This window comes from Lepus europaeus, chromosome 4, assembly GCF_033115175.1.
Source record: "Lepus europaeus isolate LE1 chromosome 4, mLepTim1.pri, whole genome shotgun sequence".
NCBI classification, from domain to species: domain Eukaryota; kingdom Metazoa; phylum Chordata; class Mammalia; order Lagomorpha; family Leporidae; genus Lepus; species Lepus europaeus.
The window spans coordinates 72,780,637-72,807,961 of NC_084830.1; the positions used below are offsets into that span (position 1 = coordinate 72,780,637).

At 39.2% G+C, this 27,325-nt stretch overlaps 1 protein-coding gene across 7 annotated transcripts in view; it reads left to right on the forward strand.

The window, feature by feature from the left end:
• NCOA2 (nuclear receptor coactivator 2) overlaps positions 1 to 27,325 on the forward strand; it is a 291,581-nt gene that overhangs the window by 85,202 nt on the left and 179,054 nt on the right. For all 7 annotated transcript variants that reach the window (XM_062188377.1, XM_062188373.1, XM_062188378.1 and 4 more), the window contains exon 2: positions 16,590 to 16,646. The gene's annotated coding sequence lies outside the window, so the exon portion shown is untranslated. The remainder of the gene's footprint in view (positions 1 to 16,589; positions 16,647 to 27,325) is intronic.

Consider the following 27,325-nt stretch of genomic DNA (forward strand, 5'->3'; position numbering starts at 1 on the left):
ACAGAGATTTGATTTGTGAATTGCAGAAGCATTAAGTTTCATATACATGAGGGGAAGGGTGAGGTCTGAGCCTAGAACCCACAATCTCTTATTTTCTCAAAATAGCTCTTTCTAGCCTGCCGAGTCACACTCTTACCAGTGACGAGTCATACCTCTGCCTGAAGTGGTAAGTTACACCACTTCTAAAATACCATTACTAAAAACAGCTCGAGTTTCCAAGCTGCCTTACATTTTCAGAAGCATTTCGAAGTATTTTTGGACTTGCTAAACATTATTAGATGGAAGTAAAAAAGAAAATGTGTTCAGTTCATTTGTGTCCGGGAACTTGCAGCTGTTTTGGAGGAAGGGTTCTCCATGTCTGATCCCGTTGGGATTTCAGTCCATCCTCCTGGTGTTGTAAAACCAGGAGCACAAGGCACGTTCACGTTAGCTAATTAGCCTTTGCCTCAGACTTTGTTATTTTATAAACAGGGCGACATTCACCCTTCCGTGTTGCAGTTAGGTTAACTGGGACTCTGCAATCAAATGATTTGATTCACTCTATACCTGCCAGTGTTTGCTCCCCAATTTTAGACACCAGTCCCAATAATAGCTTGAGATTGGGTCGAATATTATTTCGCTGATGAACCTTTCCCCTGTCCTTACTGATACAGATAGCTGCTTCATTTTAGTGGGGTCTCCTCTTGGATTTTTTAAGAGAGTCATTTCTTTTTTTTTTTTAATTTTATTTAGTAAATATAAATTTCAAAAGTGCAACTTTTGGATTATAGCAGTTTCCCCCCGATAACAACCCTCTCACCCGCAAACATCCCATCTCCTAATCCTTCTTCCATCCCATTCTTCATTAAGATTCATTTTCAATTATCTTTATATACAGAAGATCAACTTAGTATATACTAAGTAAAGATTTCACCACTTAGCACCCACAGAGACACACACAGTATAAAGTACTGTTTGAGTAGTAGTTTTACCATTAATTCTCATAGTACCACACGTTAAGGGCAGAGATCCTACATGAGGAGTAAGTGCACAGTGATAAGAGAGTCATTTCTGAGTATGATTAGCGGGACTCCTGGAGGAGAGACCTTTTATATAACATCATTTGTTGTCACCAGGAGTATGCCTGAAGGTTACAAATTTTTTTTTTTATAGTTCCTCTATTTTAAGTTGTTACTAATTGTGAAGCACAACATTGGATTACATCTTTTCAGGAAAAAAAAAATAAAAAGGAACGCTTTCATATTGAATGTACAAATTATAAGATAATTCACGTTAGCCGGCGCCGTGGCTTAACAGGCTAATCCTCCACCTTGCGGCACCGGCACACCGGGTTCCAGTCCCAGTTGGGGCGCCGGATTCTATCCCGGTTGCTCCTCTTCCAGTCCAGCTCTCTGCTATGGCCCGGGAGTGCAGTAGAGGATGGCCCAAGTGCTTGGGCCCTGCACCCGCTTGGGAGACCAGGAGAAGCACCTGGCTCCTGGCTTCAGATCAGCGTGGTGTGCTGGCTGCAGCACGCCAGCCACGGCAGCCACTGGCGGGTGAACCAATGGAAAAGGAAGACCTTTCTCTCTGTGTCTCTCTCTCACTGTCCACTCTGCCTGTCCAAAAAAAAAAAAAAAAAAAAAAGATAATTCACTTTTTCAGAAAGTAGGAAAATGTGTAGTGGGGAAAGTAAATTATAATTCTGTTTTTGATATAGGAACTGACCATCTTGTAAAAATGTACACTGTCACTCTGCCTTTCAAATAAAGAAATAAAAAAAAATTTTGAAAAATGTACTGAAGTGTTTCCAAGATGATTTTGTTCATTAGAACTTAAGCACTGTAGAAAGATAGCACTGTATAATGACAGTATTTTTGAAAAGTGAAACTTGTGTCATTCAACAAATTTGTGAAATGCCGCCTTGAAGTACAAAGCTCATGGGAATTGTTAATTCACAAATGTTGAAAACATGTATTACTATAGACCCCAGTTCTCCCCTTGCAATGAATATATTCCAATTTAGGAAACCTTGAGGAGGATAATATTTTGATAACATAGTAAGCGACTGAGATTTTCCTACCAGGAATCTTGAAAATAATTTTGAGATACAAAGATCTAAAATTGTGTTGTCTTAGAAGAATTCAAGACAGTATGGCAGTGTGACTTAAAGAAACAGTATATACATTTAAAATAACACATTTTTTAAAAATTTCTTAACTGGTACATAATTTATTTTGCAGTTCCCAGATTTTCCTGGAAATTTCTTGTGAGCACTGAGCTGAGAGTCAGAGGATCTGATTTCTAGGCTTTTGTTGGCTGAGTGACTTTAATCAAATCACAAATCCTCCCTGAGCCTCCCTTTTGGCATCTGCCTGACGCACATCATAATTACACGCTCTGTCTACCTTCACAGTGGCTGCGAAGCAGAGAAATGGAGTCTACCGCTGGGTATTGGGGTAAATTTAGGAAAATAATTTTACCTTAATTAAGCAGTGGAAGTTGAGGATGTCTTAAAACTCTTCTTTGTTTAGACTAGTGAGTCTTTATTTGGGACCAGAGTTTGTTTCTTTCTTTTTTTTTTTTTTTTTTTTTGATAGGGCTAATTAAGAGTCCAGAGCTCCTTATGACACACTGTCCTTTTGTCACGGAGGACGCTGAGGGCTGACGATGTCTCAGGGACGTCCAGGATGAGGGCCGGAGCCCCATCCAGGACATCTAGAGGAGAGGAGCCCTGAGCTGGGGCTTCTGCCCGGTTCCCACTGCTTTCTCTTGACAGAAGGCAAGGGTCACTGCTTTTCACCTTCTGCCCTGTGTTCTTGCCCAGTGCGCTGTTGTGACTTTTGTCCCTTATTCTGTTTAAAAGATTAGTAAGTTGTAAGTTGCTGTTTAGCAATGAGAACTTTTTGTCTGCTTTTTGTGTTTTTTAAAGAAAAAATTCTGGGATATTACCATGTAGTGTGCCATGATTGAAATTATGAGAAAAGACATTGACAAGCCAGCTTATAACTGAGGTTGTTGCTTTGTTGTCACCTTTACTTTTCTGAGTTTTGGAACGCAGTATTCATGCCTGTATTCCCACTACCATGTCTCTTCCAATATTTTGAAATGGAATTGAAAAGAACAGGTATATTTCTTTGTGTTCACTCTTGGAAACATCCTTTTTTCCTTTCCTCACTTACTACTAAGACAGAAAATAGCATTGCTTGTTTTTAATTGGCCACACTTAAAAAAATAACCAGGAAGCAAATATGTTGCTGTCAGTTAACTGACACTTGCTCAGGACCAGCTCTGGAGGCATACCACAGTCTTTCGCACAGGAGACCATAAACACACTTCTTTACTGTTTTGTTCTTGAACAGTGTGAGATCAAACGTTTCCCTATATTTAAAAATACCTGGTAGAATAATTTTCTCTATTTGTGTCTTCTTTGGTCGCATATGAAATTTGAATAGAGAAATGCCACAAATAGAAAAGTGTGAATAATTTTAGAACCCTGAGAATCATATTATGAATGGTTAAATTGTGTTTTAATAAAAGAAGCAGTTAAAATTATTTTAGTCACTGGAATAGTAGTGTTTGTTTAAACTGTAGCACACCTAGACAGAAATAAATCTCGCCAAACAACAGCTTCCTACTGACCGTACTTGCTCTGTCTGCTCTGGGTCCCCGAGTCTCGGCTGCAGGCAACTCAGGAAGGTCTAGTGGGCACAGTTGTAACGGGATCTCTAAAAGGTTCTTTAACCTGATACTTTATGAAGAAAAAAAGAAAAAGGATTAGTTACGCATGCCTCCAATTTACAGTCTGAAATGAGAACGCCAACATTTTATAGTATGCTGTAGTTAACTAGAGCATGTTTAAACACTACAAACTACACACGACCTTTTGTGGGATTTTGATTCAGTCTTCACTTCCTGCTCGCAGAGGAACTCAAACCCTGGGTCAGCCTAGGAGCTGGTGTATGTTTTGATTTGATCTGAATTGTAGGTTATGTTGATGACAGGCTGGCTATTTTTGTGGGGCAAAAATGGAAAGTATACAGGAAGACATGATGGTAAGTAATGCTTTCTAATGTGCAAGCTCCTTGAAGGCAGGCCTTGTTTTTGTTTTAAACTATTACAGAGGGCTGCCAACAGAATGATCTTTCAACTTCATGGCGGCACTAAAGCGATAGCTCTCAGTAGAAATGGCCTTTGGAACTGGGAATTGGATCTTCTTGGCTAATGCTCTGCAGTGCCAGGCAGCAGCCGGCTCAGCTCCCACTCAGCAGTACCCCACGATCAGGAAGCGGAACAAGCGATGTTCCAGGGTGTCTGGGCTGCTGAGCTAGGGTGTGCAGTAGGTCAGGTCATGAAATGTGCTTTCCACTTAAGATACTTTCAACTTATGATGGATTTATGGGGGTGTGTCCCTGTAAGCAGGAAGAGACGTCTAGATGTCCCCAGAGCCTGATTCGCTCTGTTTATAAATCCTCCGCTGTACATACTTGTTTGGATGTGTTAATGGATGGGTTTATGTGTATCCTCAGCTGTAGTGAGACTTTTCTGGGTGAGATGCCATTCTGGTTTGCAGTCAGCTGTCCTGTGATGTCTCTTGTTTGTGGACTCTATGTGGAAAGCTTGCTTGTTGTTTTATTCTGGTTATCTCTTGCTTTAAGCAACAATTTATTATTGCATGTTCTGATTCTGTGGGTTAGGAGCTTGGACAGAGCATTGCAGAGATGACTTGTCTGTGGGGATGATGTCTCAAGAGCTCACTGGGAAGATTTGGAACTTGGAACCACTGGGCTCTAGTGCAGCTGGGGCCCCATGAGGCGCCTCATTCTCCTTTTACCGGTTGCCTCCCGAGATGGTCTGTCCGCACTGCCTCCTCATCTGGTGGCTTCAAGGGTGTCTGACATCAATAATTAGTAACTCAGGGTGCTGAGGTTGAGAGTTCCAAGAGTTCTGGGCTGAAGCAATTCACAGAACATCACTCGCCCTACGTTCTATTGATCAAACCAATCTCCTGATTTCAGAGGGAAGGCACTTACATTTCATTTCCCAATTGGGGTAGATGAGGGAGGTGGAGTGCAAAGAGTTTATAGCTGTCTTTAATCTTCCACAGTTTCTGGTCAGAGTTTATGTTTTGTATGTGTCACTTATCGATGTTTATCATGAACATGTTAGGCTGCAGTTTATTCTAGAATGTCCAACAAAATAACTGTTTCTAAGTAGCTAAGCACTTGGGCATATTGCCTCTCTTCTCATCCCTGTGCTGCAGTTTGTGGCCTGACTGCCCAGCATGCTCTCTGTACTAGATGGGCTAGAGAGAGGAGTATTAAGTTCCTTTTAGTAGAAGCAAGAACTTCCTGATTCAAGATTCATGCTAAAAAAAAATTTCCTCCTTAGAATAAGAATCCCCAAATCTATGTATGGATCTATGTATGTGTTTCTACACAAACACACCATTTCATGGTAGATAATTTGTAGCCCAGTGATACCCAGAGATTATGATTTCATGTATTGTTAAAACCCTTCTCCAAAATCTAGGGAAAGGACACACAACTGGCAAATTTTGAATTTTGTCTAACCATTATTCGAAAATAAAAATGATCATTTACTACCATCACCATTTCAGAAAATAAGAGGAAAACTAGCCCCATAAAATAGTAAGTTCATAATCTAATAGCAAAGGTGAATCCTTCAAATTTAGTAAAATTTAGCTTTAAAGAACAGGCATTTGGCCTAGCAGTGAAGGTGCTCATCTTCCATGTCAGAGTGCCTGGATGGGTTCAGTTCCCAGCTGTGACTCCCAGTTCTAGCTTTCTGCCACTGTGCCTTGGAAGGCGACAGGTACTGAGCACCCATGTGGAGTTGGTGGATTAATTCCTGGCTCTGGCTCCGGATCCAGCCATGGACACTGTGGGCATTTGAGGAATGGACTAGAGGATGGGAGCTCCTTCTTTGTCTGTCACTTTGTCTCTCAGCATAAAAAGAAAAAAAAAAAACTTTATATAGAAAAAAGTACTATGTATTTTCTCATTTCGGTTTGAAGCTATGAAAACTTCGTTGTTTAGCCACATTTCAGAGACACATTTTTGGAAGCATGTTTGATTTGTCAGTGAAATTTCTGAAACACAAAGCATATACTTGAGGGGCCAGTGTTGTGGCATAGCAGGAGAAGCAGCCGCCTGTAACCCCAACATCCAAAAGGGGCACTGGTTCAATGCCCAGCTTCTCCTCTTCTGATCTGGCTCTCTGCTAATGGCCTAGGAAAACAGTGGAAGATGTACAAGTACTTGAGCCCCTGCACCCGTGTGGGAGACCTGGAATAAATTCCTGGCTTCTGGCTTAGGCCTGGCCCAGCTTTGTCTGTTGAGAGCATTTGGGGAGTGAACCGGCAGATGGAAAACCTCTCTCTCTGTGTCTTCCTTTCTTTCTGTAACTTTAACTTTCAAATAAATAAATAAATCTTTAAGCAGACAAACAAATGAAAAACATGCACTTATAATGATTTTTTAAATCTATGTTTTATTGACATTTATTATGTAAATAATGGGGGAAATTTACTTGGGTAATAACTCATGAAAAGCAGCCAGTTTAGTATGTTAGGAGGTTCATTTTCATTGCAGAAAGATTTTGGTTTCATTAGGACCTATAAAACAAAAACAGGTTTACTACCTAAATATAAACAAGACTACCTGATCAATAAGATCTAAATCTTTCTCAGCACGCGGTGTTTGGCTGCCACTGACTTACTGTTTACAGTGTGCGGAGCTCAGGTTTCATGGAATTCAGCCCGTATTGTACTGCACTGTTAGCTCTGTGAAGTTACCAGGGCACTTCAGAAGGTCTGTGGGAAAATGGAATGAAGAGATAAGCTTATTTTGTGCAAAAAAATTTTAAAGCCATGTGTGGCTGTTCATAATACGCATTTTCATGAACTCTTTGAAGACACTCTCATGCGCATAGATTGGCAGAAATTTTTTATTCTATGACAAATCATTTTCTGTGAACTTTTAAAAGTAGTCTTATATTTCAAATCTTCCCCATCCTTTTCCTTGAACTTACAGAAACTTTTGCCTTTTAAGACTTGATATTAAAGAAAATGGTGCTGATCTCTAGCACAATTGTAAGCATAAATGCAAATAGTGAAATTAAATGTCAGTATATAATAGTTATGCGATTCAGCATATCCATGTTAGCTAATTATAGATTTTCACCAAAATGACAATTTTATGGATAATTTATGGATATTTATAAATACTTCATTCTGGAGGCCCTAGTTTGGAGAACAGTTCAACTACTATAGGTTGGTTTCCTGGCTGAAATTAGTTTGGGTTTCAGAATTGTGTTTTTATGTTCTTTCTTAATGCAATTCTTGTGTCAGATAGAGTTCAAGTTTTGTCACAGCCCTTTGAATTTTTTGTTGACTTCTTTTATCTTGCACAATCATATTCTTCCATTTTCTTGGCTTACATAGGCACAGCAAGCCAATAATGAAATAGCTTGGTAAAACCACATTATATTCCCATAAATATGTATTATTGTATGTCAATTAAAAAACAAAAATATACATTAAAATGGTAACTTCCCTTGTTGTAAGCTTAGGATGTTGGGACACTAATCTTCTTTTACACTGTTACAATAATTTTGTATTGTTAGATAGCTTATCTATACATTCTAGATTCAAAACTAAGTAACAGGACCGGTGTCGTGGCTTACTTGGCTAATCCTCCGCCTGTGGTGCCGGCACCCCAGGTTCTAGTCCCGGGTGGGGCACCAGGTACTAGTCCCGGTTGCTCTTCTTCCAGTCCAGCTCTCTGCTGTGGCCCGGGAGTGCAGTAGAGGATGGCCCAAGTGCTTGGGTCCCTGCACCCGCATGGGAGACCGGGAGGAAGCACCTGGCTCCTGGCTTCGGATTGGCGTAGCGCTGGCCGTAGTGGCCATTAGGGGAGTGAACCAATGGAAGGAAGACCTTTCTGTCTCTCTCTCTCACTGTCTATAACTCTCTCTCACTGTCTAACTCTGCCTGTCAAAAAAACAAAAAACAAACAAAAAAACAAAACTAAGTAACAAGCCCATTAAGTAACATTTTGTGTATATCATGCTCTTCTTCCATGAAGGAAAGTTTGAGTAGCAGTTGGCTAAGATGTAATAGTATAGCAAAGATTTCAGGATGTATTTATTCCTGTTTTCAAAGAAATTACATTAGGCTTTCTGGGAGAAGTACTGCTGTCAGTAGATGTAGTATAGGTTTAACCTCCCTCATCAGAAAGTCCAAAAATCCAAAACTTTTTTGGTCATGGATATGATGCCAACAAGTGGAAAATTCCTCTGCTGACCTCATGTAATAAATAGGTCACAATCAAAGTAAGGTAAACTAAAAGTACTGTATAAAGTTACTTTCAGACTATGTATGAGATGTATATGAGATGTAAGTGAATTTTGTGTTTAGAATTGTATCTCATCCCCAAGATATTTCCTTGTGTATATACAAAAGTTCCAAAATCCAAAGCACTTCTGGTCTCAAGCGTTTTGGATAAGGATTACTCAACTTGTAATTTCTTTGAAACTTAGTTTCCCATCTATAAAACTGTAGTTGGAACAGATGACTTCTAAGTTTCCTCCAGATGTAACTTTTTTTCCAAAATGTTATTATTGCCAGATGATTACAAATTCCTCATGTATTCCTGATGCTTTGGTTAGAACTAGGCACTTAATAAAATGAAAAATTGCATTTAAAAAAAATTTTTTTTTAACAAAATGGGAAGCTCTGTCCAGGCCTATGTAGTGACATGAATTTCTGATGAAATCTCTTTTTTTTGTTAATATTTCTTCTGAGTGACGCTGGGATCCCTAGCATAACTCAGTGCAATCATACAGGAGGGTAATAAAAATGCGACTGGAGATTAATTACTCCAGGGGTAAGCCCTCCACTGTCCATCACAGTGAGTTGCAAAGCTTCTCTCAATCTGCTGCTAGTTGTTGGAGTACTGTATTCTTCCTAGAATATTTCTGTAAAATATTGACATACTCATTTGTGTAGTTACAAATTTAGTCAAAGAAAATAACTTTGCTGTGATTAAAAAAAAATACAGCCATGAACACCTGTTCATGTACACATGAGCTGTTTTAAAAAAATTTGTTTGATGCATTCTCCTTTTGGTTTGCTTGGTTGGTACTTTCTAGCAGACTATAAGGTAGTATGTAGTCAGATGACCTGGGTTTTACAAAACATCCAGGTCCTTGTAAGCTCAACTTTAGACAAATTGTTTTACCTCATCTTGGTTATAAATAGTATTATGTAGCATCTTCCTTTTTCATGAAGATACTCTCCATTCCTACCTTCCTACATCCTTTGTGTGTTTTTAAAAAGATGTTCCCACTATTATATTAAAATGATGATCTGAATGTGGCCATATACTGTTGCTAGATATGGCCTCTCTGTAGGAGGTGGTGATTGACAGTGACAATCATTTGGGGAATAGGGCCTTTGGGGGATGGAAGGTTTTTGCTGGTCCCTTTGAACTGGTCTTTGAGGGCTGCTTCTAGGTGTTGGGGGTTAGAGACTTCCCTGTCCTATGTAGGCAGATCATTTAGTTTAAGGTTACGTTTGGGACATTCTCCATTGTTATCCTATGATCTTAAAGTCTTAATATATGTATGATACATAGTCTTAGTGTTTGGAAGACTTGAAAGGTTGTAGACTTACTTTGGTCAGTCAGAGTGGTTACTGCAGTAATTATTAGCAAGAAAAGCCTAAGGAGAAGGTAAAGTTTTGAGGAGAGTTCATAATCTAAGTTATTGAGAGAAAAACAATAAAACTTTTGGTTGTTTGAGAGGGCCCTGGTGTGTGGGAAGTAGGTTTGTTGTCAGGTGGCGTGTTGCAGTCTTGATGGAGAGAGAGCCTTTCGTTCCTATTTAAGAAAGACTAATTTCTGCCCAATCGCTTACTTCTGTTAAACATTGTTTTGTGAATCTTTTGACTGAGTACCCTGTATCAAGCCCAGGACTTAAGCAGGAGCATTGTTAAAGACTCTCTTGTCCAGCAGCAGGTTGTTGTCTTGCTCAAAGATGGATGAAACCTTATCCTCCCCCTCTCTGGAGGGGAAGATAAATTTTAGCGTAAGGTAATGATAGCAGTCATCTGCACATGCTGTGTCCAGATCCTTATTTCCTATTCACTTGTCAGCACTTCAGCTTTCTTCAGTCTGATTTATATCTTTATCCCCCTAATGAAACTGTTCTGATAAAGGATATCAGTAATTTCTCATTGCCAAATTAAGTAGAAACTTTAATTCTCAGTGGCATTGAACAATGTTGACCATACTGTCCTTGGGACTTTTCTTATATTCTATAGGGTTCTCATCTTGGCTGGTCTTCATCTTACTTCCTTAGGTAATTCCTTCTCATTCTCTTTGGCCAGTTCCTGTCAGTGTAAGAGTCCCTCAGGGCTCAGTTCCAGGCTCCCAGCTGTCCTTTCTTTATATCGCCTGCTTAACAGATCCAAACCATTTCTTTGGATTTAAGTGCTATTTTCAGGTTAGTGACTCCAAATTTAGTATCTTTAGTCCTCTTCCAAATTTGCACATTGTACATTGAACTACAGATATGAGATTAACTTTTCTTCTAGATCTATCTTTGGGCAAAAATACTGATCTTTGAAAAGTTACTATTTTATTATGTATAGTTGCTTTATTGTAGTGACTCTCTCCATAGTGGGTGACAGGATTGAACAGAATGGTCATTATGAGATCTGTGAGTGTGACGGGTATATTATTTTTCATTATATCATACATATATTGTGGATGTATACTTAACTATATTTTAAGAGGTATTTTTGATAGCTTAAGAATTTTTTTTAAGATTTATTTTATTTATTTGAAAGAGTTACAGAGTCAGAGGGAAAGACAAAGAGAGGGAGATCTTCCATCTGATGGTTCATTCCCCAGATGGCCACAAAGGCCAAGGCTGGGCCAGGCAAAAGCCAGCCGCCAGGAGCTTCTTCCAGATCTCCCACGTGGGTGCAGGGGCCAACTTCCATTGCCTTCCCCAGGCTGTTCACTAGCAGGGAGCTGCATTGGGAATGGAGCTCATATGGGATGCCAGCATCACATGTGGTAGCTTTACCCTCCATGCCACAGCACTGGCCCCGATAGCTGAAGAATTTTTAAATTGATGATATATCCTTTTCCGTGTATCTGTTTTAATTATGACAAAGGATTTTTTTTTCATTTAGAGCATATGGAAATATATTAAAATATAAATCCAAATACCTACTTGTTTAACTTATGAGCAATTATACTCCTTGCAGCATTTTATTAAATTGAACTGAAATAACAAAGGAACATCTTAAGGTTGACTTCAGTTAATTCTAAACACGAGTTTTAGTAAAAGATTTCTCTAAGTGAATTAAGTTATTTTTTTCAAAGGTGGAAGTTAGATCATTGAAGTTTATCTGTAAGTTATAAAGGCTAAATGTTATTTTGAAGGTGTTTTGGCTTAATGCAGTTAATCCTTTTACAAAAGACTTTGAAAAATGAAAATTGTTAAACCAAGAAAACATGAGCTTATTAGTATTATACATAGAAATTAATCCATTGATTTATACTTTATTATTCTATGGTCTGGATTCAAATTTTAATTTTTTTTAACTTTATAAAGAATAAACATTTATTTTGGCTCACAGTTCCAGAGTTTCACAGTACAAGATCAAGCAGGCGCCATTCGTTCAGCTTCTGGTGATGGCGTTCTTGCTGGTGGTCCTGAGGTGGCACAGGCACATGGCAGGAGACAGAGAGCACATTTGTCTTTCTATCTGGATGCCTGTTTTTAGCACCATCAACTTTAATTGGGGAAGTTTACTATGCATACCTACTGTACATCCTTTACATTTTGCTAAGTCTTCTGTAACGCAACATTGAGATTTTTCTATTTCATTAAAATTTATATGAAAACTATATATATATATATATATATATATATATATATATATAGTTTGGGACACATTTGTATTACATATATATGTAATATATGTAATAATATGTTCTGTTCATTAACCTGAAGCATTTCTCATATTTAAGTCTTCAAGGTGTGACTTTCCTCGAGATTATATTATTGGAAACATACTGAGTTCAAGGTATGTTTAGTTGGAAGTTTGTGTGTGGGTAGTGGATGCAGGGTTCCTCCTTTGGTTTATCATCTCTTTTCAGTAGAATGTGCCACAGTCTCAGTTATCAGAGGTCATACTGGTTGTTTGGTATTGGCAACCATATTTCACTCACATACGAACTGTGATCACTTGGGGTGGCTTCCTTTGATTGGTGGCAACTTTGAGAAAATTCTGGGCTCAGGAAAAAACTAATGCTAAAATGTGTTAACAGTATAATTGCCACTGGTGCAGGATGTAGGAATGTGCTTTTGCTCTTCCTGTTGGTACTATGCCAAAAACAACAAGAAGGCAGTTTTCAAATTGATCACATTTCTGCCATCTTCCTTTTCAAATCCAAGAGGCAAAAACAGTGGCATTGACAAAGCAGTAAACAGAGAACAATGGTGAGACCATTCATGGACTCTTGAACCAGACTCTCTAGGTTAGAGTCTAGGCTTTACCCGAGCGTTAGCTCCATAGCCCTAGACAAAGGACTTCACTGCCCAGCGACCTTTCTCAGTCTGCAAAGCAGAGACGGCAGCAGCAGTGCCTACAGCTTGGGGTTGTTGTGAAGATCAGATTAGGTGGCACAAGTAAAGTCCTCTGCCCAGCATGCTCACAGAATACACATTCAGTCACTGATAGTGCTTTAGTTTGTTGTGTTGTTAATTAAAAAACAAAATTGGACCCTTCTGTGATAATTGTCATTAATAATTCTTTTAGCCAGTATTGCAGTTGTCACTTCATTTTCTTCCCAACTTACTTTGTTTCCTCTGAGTTTGGTTTTATTCACTTTTTATGAATTAAATAAAAATGAAATGTGAGCATATCTCCTCCTAACTCTCACCCCCTTTAAAAAAAATCTTCAACCTAAATATCCATAGTGCTAGCTGGTGGCCTTTTAATGTGTGGTGTGTCTGACTTTTTGCTTTAAAATACAAATATGTTGTTACCCAACCTGCTAGTTGATGCAGGCTCCTTCGCAAATGTTCACGCCACCATTTGTAATTACAGCTACAGTGTCTTTAGATTCTTAGGACCCTTAGCTATCACAGATGGAAAAAGAGCAAGGACACAGAAGTGCATTTGAAAAATTAATTTAACTTTTTATTAGCATATTGTTGAGTGAGACTCCGTCATAAATCCATTTTTAAAAATCCACTCTCCAGGCCAGCGCCAGGGCTCACAAGGCTAATCCTCCACCTTGCAGGGCCGGCACACCGGGTTCTAGTCCCGGTCGGGGCGCCGGATTCTGTCCCGGTTGCCCCTCTTCCAGGCCAGCTCTCTGCTGTGGCCAGGGAGTGCAGTGGAGGATGGCCCAAGTGCTTGGGCCCTGCACCCCATGGGAGACCAGGAGAAGCACCTGGCTCCTGCCATCATCGGATCAGCGTGGTGTGCCGGCCGCAGCGCGCCAGGCGCGGCGGCCATTGGAGGGTGAACCAACGGCAAAAGGAAGACCTTTCTCTCTGTCTCTCTCTCACTGCCCACTCTGCCTGTAAAAAAAAAAAAAAAAAGATTGTCCTTTCCTCTTTGAATCTGAACTGACATAGGTCTGTAGGTCTCTTTCTGGACTTTGTTTTATTCTGTTGTTTATCCTTGTGCCCATAAACCACTGTTTTGATTACTATTACTTTATAGTAAGTTTTGAAATAGCATTGAGTCTTTCAACTCTTGAGAGTTTCAAAGCAGCCCTGGTTAAAAAGTTTCCCAGCATTCCCTGCCTATGTACATCTCTTAGAAGAGTTAGGGGAAGCAGGGCTGTTAGACACCCCACGGAAGTCAGTTCTGCCCAGGGTCGGTCAGGCCTGAGCTTCTGTTTTTCATCACATTGTTGAGTTACCTGCCATAACCAGCACACTGAACAGGATCATACTTGGTAGGATCATAATTATAATGCCCTCTGTGTATCAGGGCCTTTATGTAATTATCTTATTTAATATTTCCAAGATGCTGCAATTAGGGCATTATTATTCCATGTTACAGTGGAGTTTCACATTTCCTAGGTTACATACCTAAGCTGATGATGATGACGATGACGAGGTCAGTACCAGCAGTATTCATGTGGGGAAGCCACGATGTGATATCTGGTCGGATGGATGTTGAAAAACCCTAGATTCTTCCAACCATTCCACTCTGTGTTCTGTTATTGACGTACTGCTTTGTGGAATGGAATGTATGTTTTTAGCTCATACACTGGAAATGGTAATGCTAGTTAGAGGAAAAGATGTGATACATCCCTCTGCCTTTCTTACAAGGTTCCTGTTTTTCCTCCTGTCCCTCTGCCAAGCTCAGGGCAGTCATGTTCCCCAGGTCCTTCCCTTGAAATGCATTCCTGGGGGTGCTTTGTGAAAGCTATACAGACTGCTACCACAGAGCTTTTATTACTTGTACTATAGCTTTAAATGACTGCTATCTTCCCTTAGTAATGTATCAAACAGCCTTAAATTCTGTATTCATAAAATATTTTATTCCTCTTGTTTAAATGTTATACCAAGATGTCTTATTATACTGTGGATGTTTGGAAGTGTCTTTATGTCTCCCATATATCTTTGTTGAACCTGAGTGCATTGAAGCTTTTGCCTCATATTAGCATATTAATAAAGCTTGCTGAACTAACTCACTGTGTGATGTCCTTGAGCAAATTAGTGTTGGTATAGAATTAGAACAGACTTAAGTAGGCCAGCATAATGTACAGTTTAGCCCACTGGTGCTGGAAATAATCGATGACTCCTAATTCAGTTCCAGTTCCTGGCTCACTGCTCTGGACTGCCACTTGAGGAGATTCCTGTCCTTCTACTTACCATAGCTTTTTATTCACAAACAGATTTCCTTTTGTTTTTCATGAATTGTCTTTGACTAATATCCTGACTGCACTGTATTACATATGAGGATCTCAAGATTTGCCAAGTCCTGGTAAAAATCACAATGCAGGTTTTTTTTTTTTTTTTCTATTTCTGGCCCCTTTATGCCTCTTAGATTATAAAACCAGATGTTTCTAGTGTCCTAGAAAAATAGTAATTTGGATATTAGATTAATGTTAACTTTTTTTCCTATTAGGTTTTGTTTAATATCCTAAGCAGTAAAGTGCTCTTGAAAGACTTAATACTGTTTTAAGTTTGATATTGAATTCAAAGCATAAATTGTTGGTATTATCAGTAGGAAAAATCTGGTAGCTCAGTTGTAAAGTCAATCCTTGAGACTTTTTAAATCTAGTAATATTTAATAATTTAAAAAACCACATTTGGGACTGGCATTGTGGTACAGTGGGTTAAACTGCCACCTGCAACACCGGCATCCCATATGGGTACGAGTACTCCCTGCTAATGCGCCTAGGAAAGCAGCAGAAGATGGCCCAAGACTTTGGGCCCCTGCCACTCACGTGGGAGACCGAGATGAAGCTCTTGGCTCCTGGGTTTGGCCTGGTCCAGCCCTGGTGATTGTGGCCATTTGGGGGAGTGAATCAGTAGATGGAAGATCTCTCTGTCTCTCTGTCCCTCTTTCTAACTCTGCCTTTCAAATAAATAAATAAATATGTTTTTAAAAGAACACATGTTTTCACTATCGCCACTAGTACCAATGAAATGATTTTACTTAGATCCATAAAAGCGGAAAAATGGTGCACATAAAATATTGTAAGAGCATTTGTCTTGTCTGTCTTGTCTTCGTACATCTCTCTGCATGTCTTATCTTTGGTCAGGGTAGGGGAAGAGAGAAGAAGCTCCCAGTTAAGCCCTTCTCAACACAGAGCTTGAAGAAACTTGATGCGCAGTGGCCCTCATTCTTGCAGATGTTCAGTTCTTCCTTTTCTCTTGCAAATTATTATGGTTGTGAACAGTAAAGTGGTTGTTTACTTCCATAAAGATTTTTTCTTGAGATAACAACTTACTCAGTTACTTTTGTACTTCTCTCTGGAAGCAGTCATTACATAGATTTTTTTCCTTCGGTAATTTCAGGCCTTTCGGGTCCATGTAAACTGTGTACAGTTCGGTAAACTGTAAAACATGGCCAATTAAGATCAAGATATACATTCTGTTTGTTTATTCATTCCTTCACTTCCTTGATTCAACATTTACTGTATGCTGCAGTGTGCTAAACACTGTGCTGGCCCTGGATGTAGTGTGGAAGAGGGTGGGTAAGGCTCCTCTGTGCTTACTCACTTTGGATTTGGTGGAAGACAGCTAAAATAAAGTGTAATGACAGGAACGCAGAATCTGTAGACATCTCATAATTCACTGTGAAATGTGGCTTTGCATATTTCACATTCTCCTGTGCAAATAGAAGGAATGCAGCCCTCCACTTCTTGATTTACCAGGAAACTTCGTAGAGCGCCGTAATTGACAACTATTACTTGTACACTGATGTCAGTTAACAAGTATTAATCCAATATTGGTTGTAAAAATCCCATGTGCTCCTAAGCATCCTTGTCCAACAGGACTCTGCAGACTTTATTCATGTTTGTTTGTTTCTATTGCAGATTTCTCTTGGATTTGGCTGTGCACTTAGAGATCTTCTGCGCTGTGTACAGGCACAGGTGAGTTAATGTTGAATCCTTTTTGTCAGAATATTTCAATTTTTAAATGAAGTCGGATATTTAAAGGTTAATCCATTTATAGTTCATAAAAATAGTATCTTTATGAATGTGTTGGAAGTGCCATTTGAAGGTAAAATGACCGTACCTGTTAATCAATAGCTACTCTACTATATATATGTGTGTTGGAAGAGTTTATCTTTTTTCTTTTCTTTTTTTAAGATTTATTTTATTTATTTGAAAAGCTGAGTTACAGAGAGAGATCTTCCACCTGCTGGTTCATTCCCCAAATGGCCACAGTGACCGGGGGCTAGGCCAGGCTGAAGCCAGAAGCCAGCAACTTCTTCTAGGTCTCCCACATGGATTCAGGGGCCCAAACACTTGGGCTATTTTCCACTGCTTTCCCAGGCACATTAACAGAGAGGTGGATCAGAAGTGGAACAGCCAGGACTTGAACCAGTGCCCATATAGCAGCCCTGTAGCATAGTGGCAGCGCTGCAGGCTGGGGCCATTAAACCACTGTGCTGTGGTACCGGCCCTGAAAGAGTTTATCTTTACCCAGTGGTATTCTACAATATAGGTTTCCCAGACATTAAGACTATTTTTGTTTTGTTCAAAATGGCATCCTTATACACTTTTGGATATTGCCTGATATATAGTAAAGACTGGAGAAATTTTTGTTGATTACTGGGTAATGTTAAGAGTATATTTATATTCATAGCCACTGAAGTCAGTATCAGTACATAAATAATTAGAAATAGTTTCTTATACTTATTTCTGGATATGGAGCCAATTATATAGCTATTAAATGTTAGGAAAAATTAGCTGTGTTGGATATTTTTATTTTTTAAAATAGAGTAGAATTTATATATTTGAAAGCAGAGTTAGGGAGAGGGAGAGACACATAGCTCTTCCATGTGCTGATTCATTCCCCAAATGGCTACAGTGTCCAGGGCTGGGCCTGGGCCTGGGCCAGGCCGAAGGCAGGAGCCTAGAACTCCATCAGGGTCTCTCATGTGGGTGCAGGGGCCCAAGAACTCCATTGCTTTCCCAGGCTCATTAGCAGGGATGTGGATTGGAAGTGGAGCAGCCAGGACTGAATCTGGTGCCATATTGGAATGCTGTATTGCAGGTGTCATCTTAACCTGTTGCGCCACAACACCGGCCCCAAATAGTAACCCGGTTAATTCATTTTCTGTTTATAGATTGGGGGAATTTCTGGGTTATTTTCCTGTCCTGTGTACTGATGATTGAACTCTTTTATAAACTGTCCAGCCATTTCCTTGTGTCTATGGAACACTTCGAAGTGTTCCAGAATGTTAGTTGCTGTTACTGGGTTCTTGTTTCTTGGTTTCTGCTTGCTTTGTTTGATAATGTGTCTTACTTGTTTATGCATTCACCTCTCCTTCTGCCACCGTGATTTTCAATTATAAAAAGACATATCTATGACCTTTAGTTTTTTCTTTAAAGTTTTACAGCTTGTATAGCCATTACTGAGCCCCATCTATTTTACAAATGCAGTTTGCAGAGATTTCTTGATGTTATTTATCATTCCCTTACTGGGTGCCAGGCATTATGCAAGTGCTTTGCAGTTATCTTCAGAATAACAGATAAAGAAAGTGAAGCTCAAAGAGGTTAAGTGACTTTTTGAAGTCATATCAAGTAAGTGGCAGTTTGCCACTCCAAAGACCTTGATCTTAACCCCTGAGCTACATTTTCTGCCTAAATAGCCCTGGATACAGCCTATTTGTGGCAATAAATGTAACTTATGAAAATGAAAACTTCAAAATTAATTTAAAAGTCAAACATTATTTGACTTACATTTCATTAGCAGGTCTTAACATATAACCTGTATTTCAAACTGTGAAACATGACAGCCCATTTGAAATTTAATGATTACTTCAACAATTTAAAGTTCCACTTGGGACTTCAATTTCCTGTTTACTTAGGGGGGCTAGGGACATGTGGGACAGGCATTTGTACTCCTTTTTCCATTGCAATCATAGACTGTTGTAGATTGGTGTTCTTTCTCCAGGCAGAATGAGAAATTTTAGGTTTCAGGTAGCATCAGTAGTTTTATGGGGATTTGAAATACAGCAAATATAGAATTACTCAGAACCTTTATCTTCAAAGGTGTGATCATTTCTATCTCTGGAGAAAATTTTTTAAATTATTTAAGAAATGAAGTGGTATAGCCTTGAGATGGAGCAGAGTTAGTTCAAAGAGAACTTTAGCTACTCTTAGTTTATTTTTCAAGGCTCAATGAAATTTATAAAAATACTTGGGATCTAAAATGTATAATATTGGGGCCAGTGCCATGGTGTAGTAGGCTAAGCTTCCGCCTGCTTTGCCGGCATCCCATAAGGGCACTGGTTCATGTCCCAGCTGCTCCTCTTCCAATCCAGCTCTCTGCTTATGGCCTGGGAAAGCAGCAGAAGATGGCCTAAGTGCTTGGGCCTCTGCACCTGCTTGGGGGACCCCAAAGAAGCTCCTGGATTCGGATCAGCCCAACTCCTGCTGTTGCAGCCATCTGGGGAGTGAACCAGCAAATGGAAGACTTTTCTCTGTCTCTCCCTCTTGCTGTCTGTAACTCTACCTCTCAAAGAAATAAATAAAATATTTGAAAAATAAAATAAAATAATGTATAATATTAAGGACAAAAATGTTGCTAAAGAAAGCTTTATTGAATACACCTTAAAAATTCTGATTTGAAAACATGATTAATTGTATTTCCTCAGATTCTGTAAAAGTGTTGTATCTGTGAGTATAAATGCAAATTCCAGATTTGAATATATGGAAAAAGGAATTCTGTATTTTAAATTAAAAAGACAAAATTCGTTTAACAGGCTGAACCATGCTTTTAAATCTATAGCTAGGTCAATATTTCCATTCCACTCAAATTTTAAGCATTTTGAAAGTTAGCCAATAAAATTTATTTGACATTGATAATCAAAACAGGAGTATGAATTAGATAAATCTGTTTGACAATATAGCCTTGAAATGTAATTTTTGTTTTCACTGTGGAAAGCTGAACTCACTGTGGATTTATATAGACTTTGGATTTATTTATAAGTTTCTTTCTGTGGGAAGATTCAGGGCAGAGGGATGGGGTACAAGTGGATGGGTGAATTGTTCACAGGTACTAAGTACAGCCCAGCTTCCTGGTACTTGCACATGGAGAGAAGCTCTCCATTGTAAAATAAAGCATAAGTCAAGATCTGCCCATGTTTAATTGTACCACCGCTTTTATGGTATCTCCTTAAAATGTCAGCATGGTACACACTGATCATGGTACACATTGTGTTTTGACAGTTATCAAAATGCCAGCAGTCATTCAGAGTAGACTCCCAGCCCTAGTCTCCTGGGGTGGACCCCTGTACTTGAATGGAGGATGGACTGTTTGACTCAGGATAACATAGGCTTACTCTTACATTGAAACTATCTTCTGGTGGCTTAGTGACACAAAGCCCTGGGTTGGAAACTATTAGTCTGACAGCCTGCCTTTTTTAAATTTGTTTTTTAAATTTATTTACTTATTTGAAAGGCAGAGTTAGAGAGAGGAAGAGACAAAAAGAGACCTTCCATTTGCTGGTTCACTCCCCAAATGGCTACAGAAGCTATGTCAAGGCCAGGCCAAAGCCAGGAGCAAGGAACTCCATCCTGGTCTCTGATGTGGGTGGCAGAGGCCCAAGTGCTAGCACTATCTTCTGTTGCCTCCCAGGCACAGTAGCAGGAAGCTGGATCAGAAGTGGAGGAAGAGGGACCCAAACCTGTATGCTGATATAGGAAGCCGGCATCACAGGCAGCAAACTTACCCCACTATGCCTTGGTGACAGCCCCTGGCAGGCGATTTTTTTTTTTTTTTTTAGTAGCACTTTTACTATTTTCTTCTGATTTTCTCCCTTTCTAGTGCACATATTAGGGTAAACAGATTGCCTTAGCCTTCCAATTTTAATTCATTCAGCACTTTAATCCTCCTTCCTCTCTTCCCCCAGTCCTTTTCGCTCAGGCCATCCCTCCATCCACCACCCCTCCTTCCTTCGTCCTCTATTTCTTTTTCAGAGATGTTCCTTATTTATATTGTACTAGCTGCGAGCTGTGAGATCTGTAAAGAATCATTACCAGAGGCCAGCTTTGTGGTGCCACCATTAAAGCTGCTGTCTGGGATGCCTGCATTCTTTATGGACACTGGTTGGAGTCCCAGTTGTTCTACTTCTGATCCAGCTCCCTGATAACTTGTCTGGGAAAGTGGTGGAAGGTGACACAAATATTTGGGTGCCCACCATCCGCCTGGGAGAGAACTGGATGGCATTCCAGGCTCCTGACTTTGACTGTGCCTAACCCTGGCTGTTGCAGCCATTTGGAGATGAACTAGACAATGGAAGATTAATTCTCTCTCTCTCCCTCTCTCTCCCTCCTCTCTCTCTCTCTCTCTCTCTCTCTCTCTCTCTCTCTTTCTCTCACCTCACTCCATCCCTACTTCTCGGCCTCCCGCCCTACCTTCTCCCTCTCTCAGTAACTCTGCCTTACCAAAATTATTCAAGAGGAAAAGTAGTATCAGTGCAAACATAACTCCATGTTTCCTTGTTCACTGTTTTTACATTGAATTTTGGTTTCCTGGTTTTTCTTTTAAAAAAATGTATTTGTTATTTATGATTTATTTGAAAGGCAGAGTGACAGCGATAGATCTGCCAGGCGCTGACTGATTCCCCTGCCAGGGCTTGGCCAGGTGAAAGCCAGGACCAAGGAATTCTATCCTGGTCTCCCATGTGGGTGCAGGGGCCTATGTGCTCGGCCAGTCATCTGCTGCCCTTCCCAGGAGGATTAATGGAAACTGGATTGGAAGCGGAGTAGCCAGGACTTGAGTCAGCATTGCAAAAGGGATGCTGGTATCAGACAGTGGCTTAATCTACTGCACCACAATGCCAGCCTCTGATTTTGCTTTTTAAGGAAAAATTACAAAACCAAAAAACTAGCAATTGCTTATTCCTATTCAGAGTCTTAAGCTCTCCACAAGAGTGAAGGTGAAGGCAACAGCAGCAACAAAACACTGTGTGTCCTAAATGAGAGTTTTATGTTTGCAGTCAGCAGTGCTCTCTGTATAGACTCCTGGGAAGACACACACTCCCAAGGTAGATGTGTTACATACTGAGGAAGAGCCCATCACAGAGAGTCCAGGCAGTCTTGATGTAGGATTGTGGTGGTGCTCAGCAAATAAGCATAATGATATTAGTAAGCATAGTACGTTGCTGAAAAATAGAACAAAAATACGGGAGAACCTAATTTTTCTCTTAATTCAAATTCTAGCATAACAAAATTTAAAATTACAGACAATAATTTCAAAATATAGCTTTTATAAAATAATAATATTGTTCCTTGGGGTGTAAAAGAATTGAGTTTTTGTTAGAGCTATTTTACTGAGAGGCTTTTTATTAATTGAAATGTTCTAAGTGTGACTTCTGTTAGCATGGTTGGTCATCTTCAGAAATAATGGTATTGCAAATACTACCATTCTATCTTGTGTCGAGCTTTGGAGTTGGGGCAGGTGTTGTGGTGCAGTGATTAAGATGCTGCTTGGAATGACTGCATACCAAATCAGAGTGTCTGGGTTTGAGTCCTAGCTACTCTGCTTCTGATCCAGTTTCCTGCTAGTGCAGGGAGGCAGCAGATGATGACTCAAGTACTTGGTTCCTTTCCACCCATGTGGAACACCCTGACAGAGTTTGGGCTCCTGACTTTGGCCTGGCCCGTTCTGGACTGTTGCAGGCATTTGGGAAATGAACCAGCAGATAGAAAATTTTCTCTCTCTCTCTCTCTCTCTCTCTCTCTCTCTCTCTCTCTCTCTCTCTCACCCTTACTCTCTCACTTTCAAATAAATTTCAAAAACTTTTTAAAAAAAGATCTTTTGAATTAGCATGTATTGGAGAAGGTAGCACTGGTGTCAAAATCTGAGAAACTTTGGGTGGGCTGTGATTTCTCAGCTGTGTTTTTGTTTGCTAGAGGACAGGAGTGTCTATGTGGGAATGGGAGAAGTGGCTTGCAGATTATTAATAAAATACGTGTTCTCTCAATTTGTGTTTTTGTTACTGTCCTTTGGATTTCAATTCAAACTTGAATATTTTACTTATCTGGATAGTAGAATTATCAGATTCAGGGAGAAGATTTGTGATATGCAGAATTTTACATAGATGTCATTGTAGAAACTTTCAAAACATTTGACATTTGATTTCAGTCAGTTGGTAGAATATTTGTTTATCTGGAAGGTAGAGTCACAGAGAGAGGAGGAGAGACAGATCTTTCAGCTGCTGGTTCACTCCCCAACTGGTCCAAAACAAGCCAGGAGCTTCATTCAGGTCTCCCACTTGGGTGTAGGGGCCCAAGAACCTGAGCCATCTTATCTTCAGCTGCTTTTTCTGGTGCATTAGGAGGAAGCTGGATAGGAAGTAGAGCAGCCAGACTCAAACAAGCACCCACATGGGGTGCTGGCATCGCAGGTGGTGGCTTAATTGACTGTACCACAACACTGGCCTCAGTTAGGATTTTTGGTCATACGGTTCAATTTTATTTTGGAAGGAAGGTGCTAGATTTATGTTATCTTCTAGGCAGGTACTGAATTGGAGTCAGCTGTCCTTGCTGGAATCCCATTAAGGATAAAATAGCGAGATTCAAGTTGCTTCCATTAAATATCTCTTAGTTTTTGAAACTCAATTACATACTTTCTCAACGGTTTGTAACAAGTGGATATAAGGATTAAATTAAGAACTTAACGCTTGGGGCCAGTGCCGTGGCACAGTAGGTTAATCCTCTGCCTGGGGTGCCAGCATCCCATATGGATGCCGGTTCTAGTTCCAGTTGTTCCTCTTCCAATCCAGCTCTTTGCTATGGCCTGGGAATGCAGTAGAAGATGGCCCAAGTCCTTGGACCCCTGCTCCCACGTGGGAGACAGGGATAGAGGCACCTGGTTCCTGGCTTCAGATCAGCGCAGCTCCGGCCATTGCGGCCATTTGGGGAGTGAACCAACAGATGGAAAACCTTTCTCTGTCTCTCCCTCCCACTGTCTGTAACTCTACCTCTCAAATAAATAAATAAAATAAAATAAAAACTTAATGCTTAAGATTTCTGCATCCATAAAATTAAGCAGCTTTTTAGTTTTTGCTGTGATTTTTTTTTTTTTTTTTTTTTTTTTTTTGCATTTGGAAATAGATGTTTCCAACTGTGATTTCTCTCGTTAGCTTAAGACTGGATATAACTGGAGAAAGAGAAGTTATTGGTAAGATTTGCAAGTTGTGATTTTGCAATAATTTTGTGCATTGGCTTGTCTAAGCATTGTTTGCTATTTCATGAATGATTCATAGGTATCTACAATTAATGGAAATGTATTTTAGGCTTAGTCACAGCTACATCTCTACCTTTCCATCCAAATTGAACAAAGGGAGAGAAAGGAGTCTGTAAGCATTTACTAATGGCCAAGTACAACGGGAAGCATCTTAGTCTAAATGTGTATAGTCCAGTTTTGGAGGCTCTCATAAGGACATGTCTCCATTCCGGGTTGCTTTTGTGGTGCCATAGTCTGCACATGGTTTGTCTTCATGACTTCTCAGAAAAGTAGAATTGATGAATTTGAGGACTTCATTTTCTCTGAACTTTATTTTGACCTTTTTGGTGTCAGTTACTTAAATTTCATAAGCAGAAGTCAGGCACTTAAAATTTTATGGTCTCAACTCAGCAGGAGTGGCCAGACGGTTCCCACCCCTGAAAAGGATTGGAAGTTTGTTGCCAGTCAGCATCCCAGCACAGTTTTATGTGACCCTCAGAAGCAAAGAGGACTGGAAAAGTTGAGATGTGATAGGCCAACGTGGATGTTGGTGAATGGATGAGTGGGAAGACTTTATGAAAGACCTATTGGCACTGCACATGAGTACTGAGATTCTAAATCTGGACCTAACTACAAAAGAATGTCTTTAAAGCAAATAGCTATCTCATCATTAATGAATTGATGGTTTAAATTAGACTTAGGATATAGTGGTCGGAGAAAACAGTTGCTCTCCCAATTTCTTTTAATTTGTCATTTAAAAAGCCATTTAATATGGATTAATAATTCTTCCTATTATTTGGCAATTTTATTACACCGAGAGATAATTCCTGTTTTCTGATTTATAAGATGAAATATGAAAATAGAAGATAGTGTTAAGCTAGAGTATTTTTTAAAAACTCTTGTCATCAGTTACTCATGCTATTACACTTACGTAGAATAAAAACACAAAATTCGTTTGGCTTATTTAAATACATGCTGGACAAATCAGTTTGATTTTGTAAGTCTCTTATTAGTATACAACAGTAGATTGTTTTTCATTAACTTAGAATCTAGATTTCCTTTGTAACTAGATGCTTTGGACAGTTAATATTTTGGCTAATGTAGGAGTTAGATGTTTATTGTTACTTCAAAGTATCCACAAATTTTCATAAAATACTTATTATCTTAACGTATAAATTATTCTTCGAAGTTGTTCACTGACATGTTCATAGTATTTATGAAGGTGAGGATCAAACTTTAAAGTGTCTTTTGAAAATAAAAAATGATCTCCTTTTGTAAAATACTCTTATATTTTAAATATATTTTAACATATCCTAAATGCCAAAGCTTAGTGCTTTAAACCACAAGGTACATTGTATACAATGTTTATTTCCAATAGTCTAATTTTCTGCCAGATTCTTCCTTATTTCTTGATCTTTTAAAATTTGAGGGATAGAAGAGACATTGTTGCAGTAAACTTGATAACTGTGGCTTATGTGATATTTCTATCTCATTGTTCCTCTTAATTCAGACATTATTTTGACTGACGTCTCTGTTGACAGAGTCCTGCCTCTCACTAAATTTCATGGACTGATGATGTATGTAGATGACATACATGATCATTTGTTTTTTTACCACAATCAGATTTAAGGAAGTAAAGTATTCACAAATGCTTTGAAGCAAAGATAAATATCAGTTAACTTGAAAGGTAGAAAAAGAAGAGAAAAACATTTTGGCCTTCACATGTGTTATATCAATTTAAGCTCTGGGATAGATTTTTGGTATCATAATGTGAAGTATGTTCTGATTTTGTCTAAATTCTCTTTGAAGTCAAGCCTAAACCACTTTATTTTGAAAGGATTGATATTTTACATCCTGGGCTATGGTGTATGTAGTACAGTGAAACAGAACTTTTTGTCTTGTAATTCATGTGCTTTTAGCTCAATATTGTAACAATTGCAACAACATTTTGTGTTTCTATGAGGGTACTTCCAAAAGTTTTTGCAAATGTAATTAAAAGATGATTATTTTGATGCGAAAAATATTGTGAAACCTTATGCATACAAGAAGTCTTCTAAAAGTTCATGGAAAATACATATTATGAGAAAAATATGCATGGATTTCAATTTGTTTTGTGTCAAAATGAGCTAATTTTTTAAATCCATTTTCCACAAACTTTTTGAAGCGCCCTAGTACTTACAGTAGTCAAGGATGGAGAGTGCTCCTGGTTTCCAAAAAAGAAAACTTTCGAATAACTGACCCATGAGGTTGTATAAAATTAATGTTGTCAGAAGAAAGTACTCAAAAGATAATAAATCAGGGAAGTAAAGGAAATCAAGTAGGTTTCAACTACTTGAAATCCACTTCTTAACTAAGTTTTTTTGCTTATGAAGAGTGGCATGTCAGTTAATCATTCTCTTTTATTCAGAAACCATTAACCTCACAGATGCCCATAAATGCACCATATAACTTCAGCTCCTCAATATGTCAATAAATAACACCACTGCGTTACCCAAGATGAATACTCATGATGAGACTCCCAACAGGTAGAAAGTAGGATATGAATACAAATTAAGATATGTATGTTTACGTCAGCTGTTCAACCAAATATCCAGTTCATTTTTGATAACATTTTGTAGTTTAGGCCAGTGTGGTTTCAGTGCAGAGACATGAATGTGAAACAAGGTATTATCAACCTATTGCAGTCATAGTGCAAATGGTGTAGGAAATTTGTGATGGCGAAAGGTTGTTTATAATAACTAGAATGCATGTTATGCTTATCGTGAGCCAGGCTTTTCCAAGTCTTCTCATATTCCTTCACATAATTCCCTAAAAAACCCAAGAGGCAGGTGCTGTTACGGTCCCATTTTAGAGCTGGAGAAATGAAGGCAATAGGATGTTAAATGGCCTACTTAGTAATGCTCATCTATCTAATTTAACTAGCTAGTCAGGGGCTGGATCTAGATTCAAACCCACTCTGGCAAGTTTGGCTTGTGAAACTTGGTTTTCTTAAAAACAACAACAACAACAACAACAATAACAACAACGAAAGAAATACAAAATACGAGACCAGCAAAGCCCCTTCCCATAAAAAATGGTTAGTAGTTTCAAGATGACGCTTCAGACTGACTTTCTCAATGTTGGTAAGGCTATGATAAGGTGTAGCCTTGTGTTTACCATTCCCTCAGTGCCACTGTGGGTCTGTAGGCATTGTTGTGACTGCTAGGAAGACTGAAAATCCGTGAAGTTGGTACGTTTTATGTTGTATCAGAACTTATGCAGGAAAGGAAACTGCAGGTCACAGCTGTTTCCTGGCTTTAAATGACCTTGCACAGGTTTTCTGTTGTTTCATTTTGAAAGATGGAAAAGGGGGCTAGCTCAATCACTT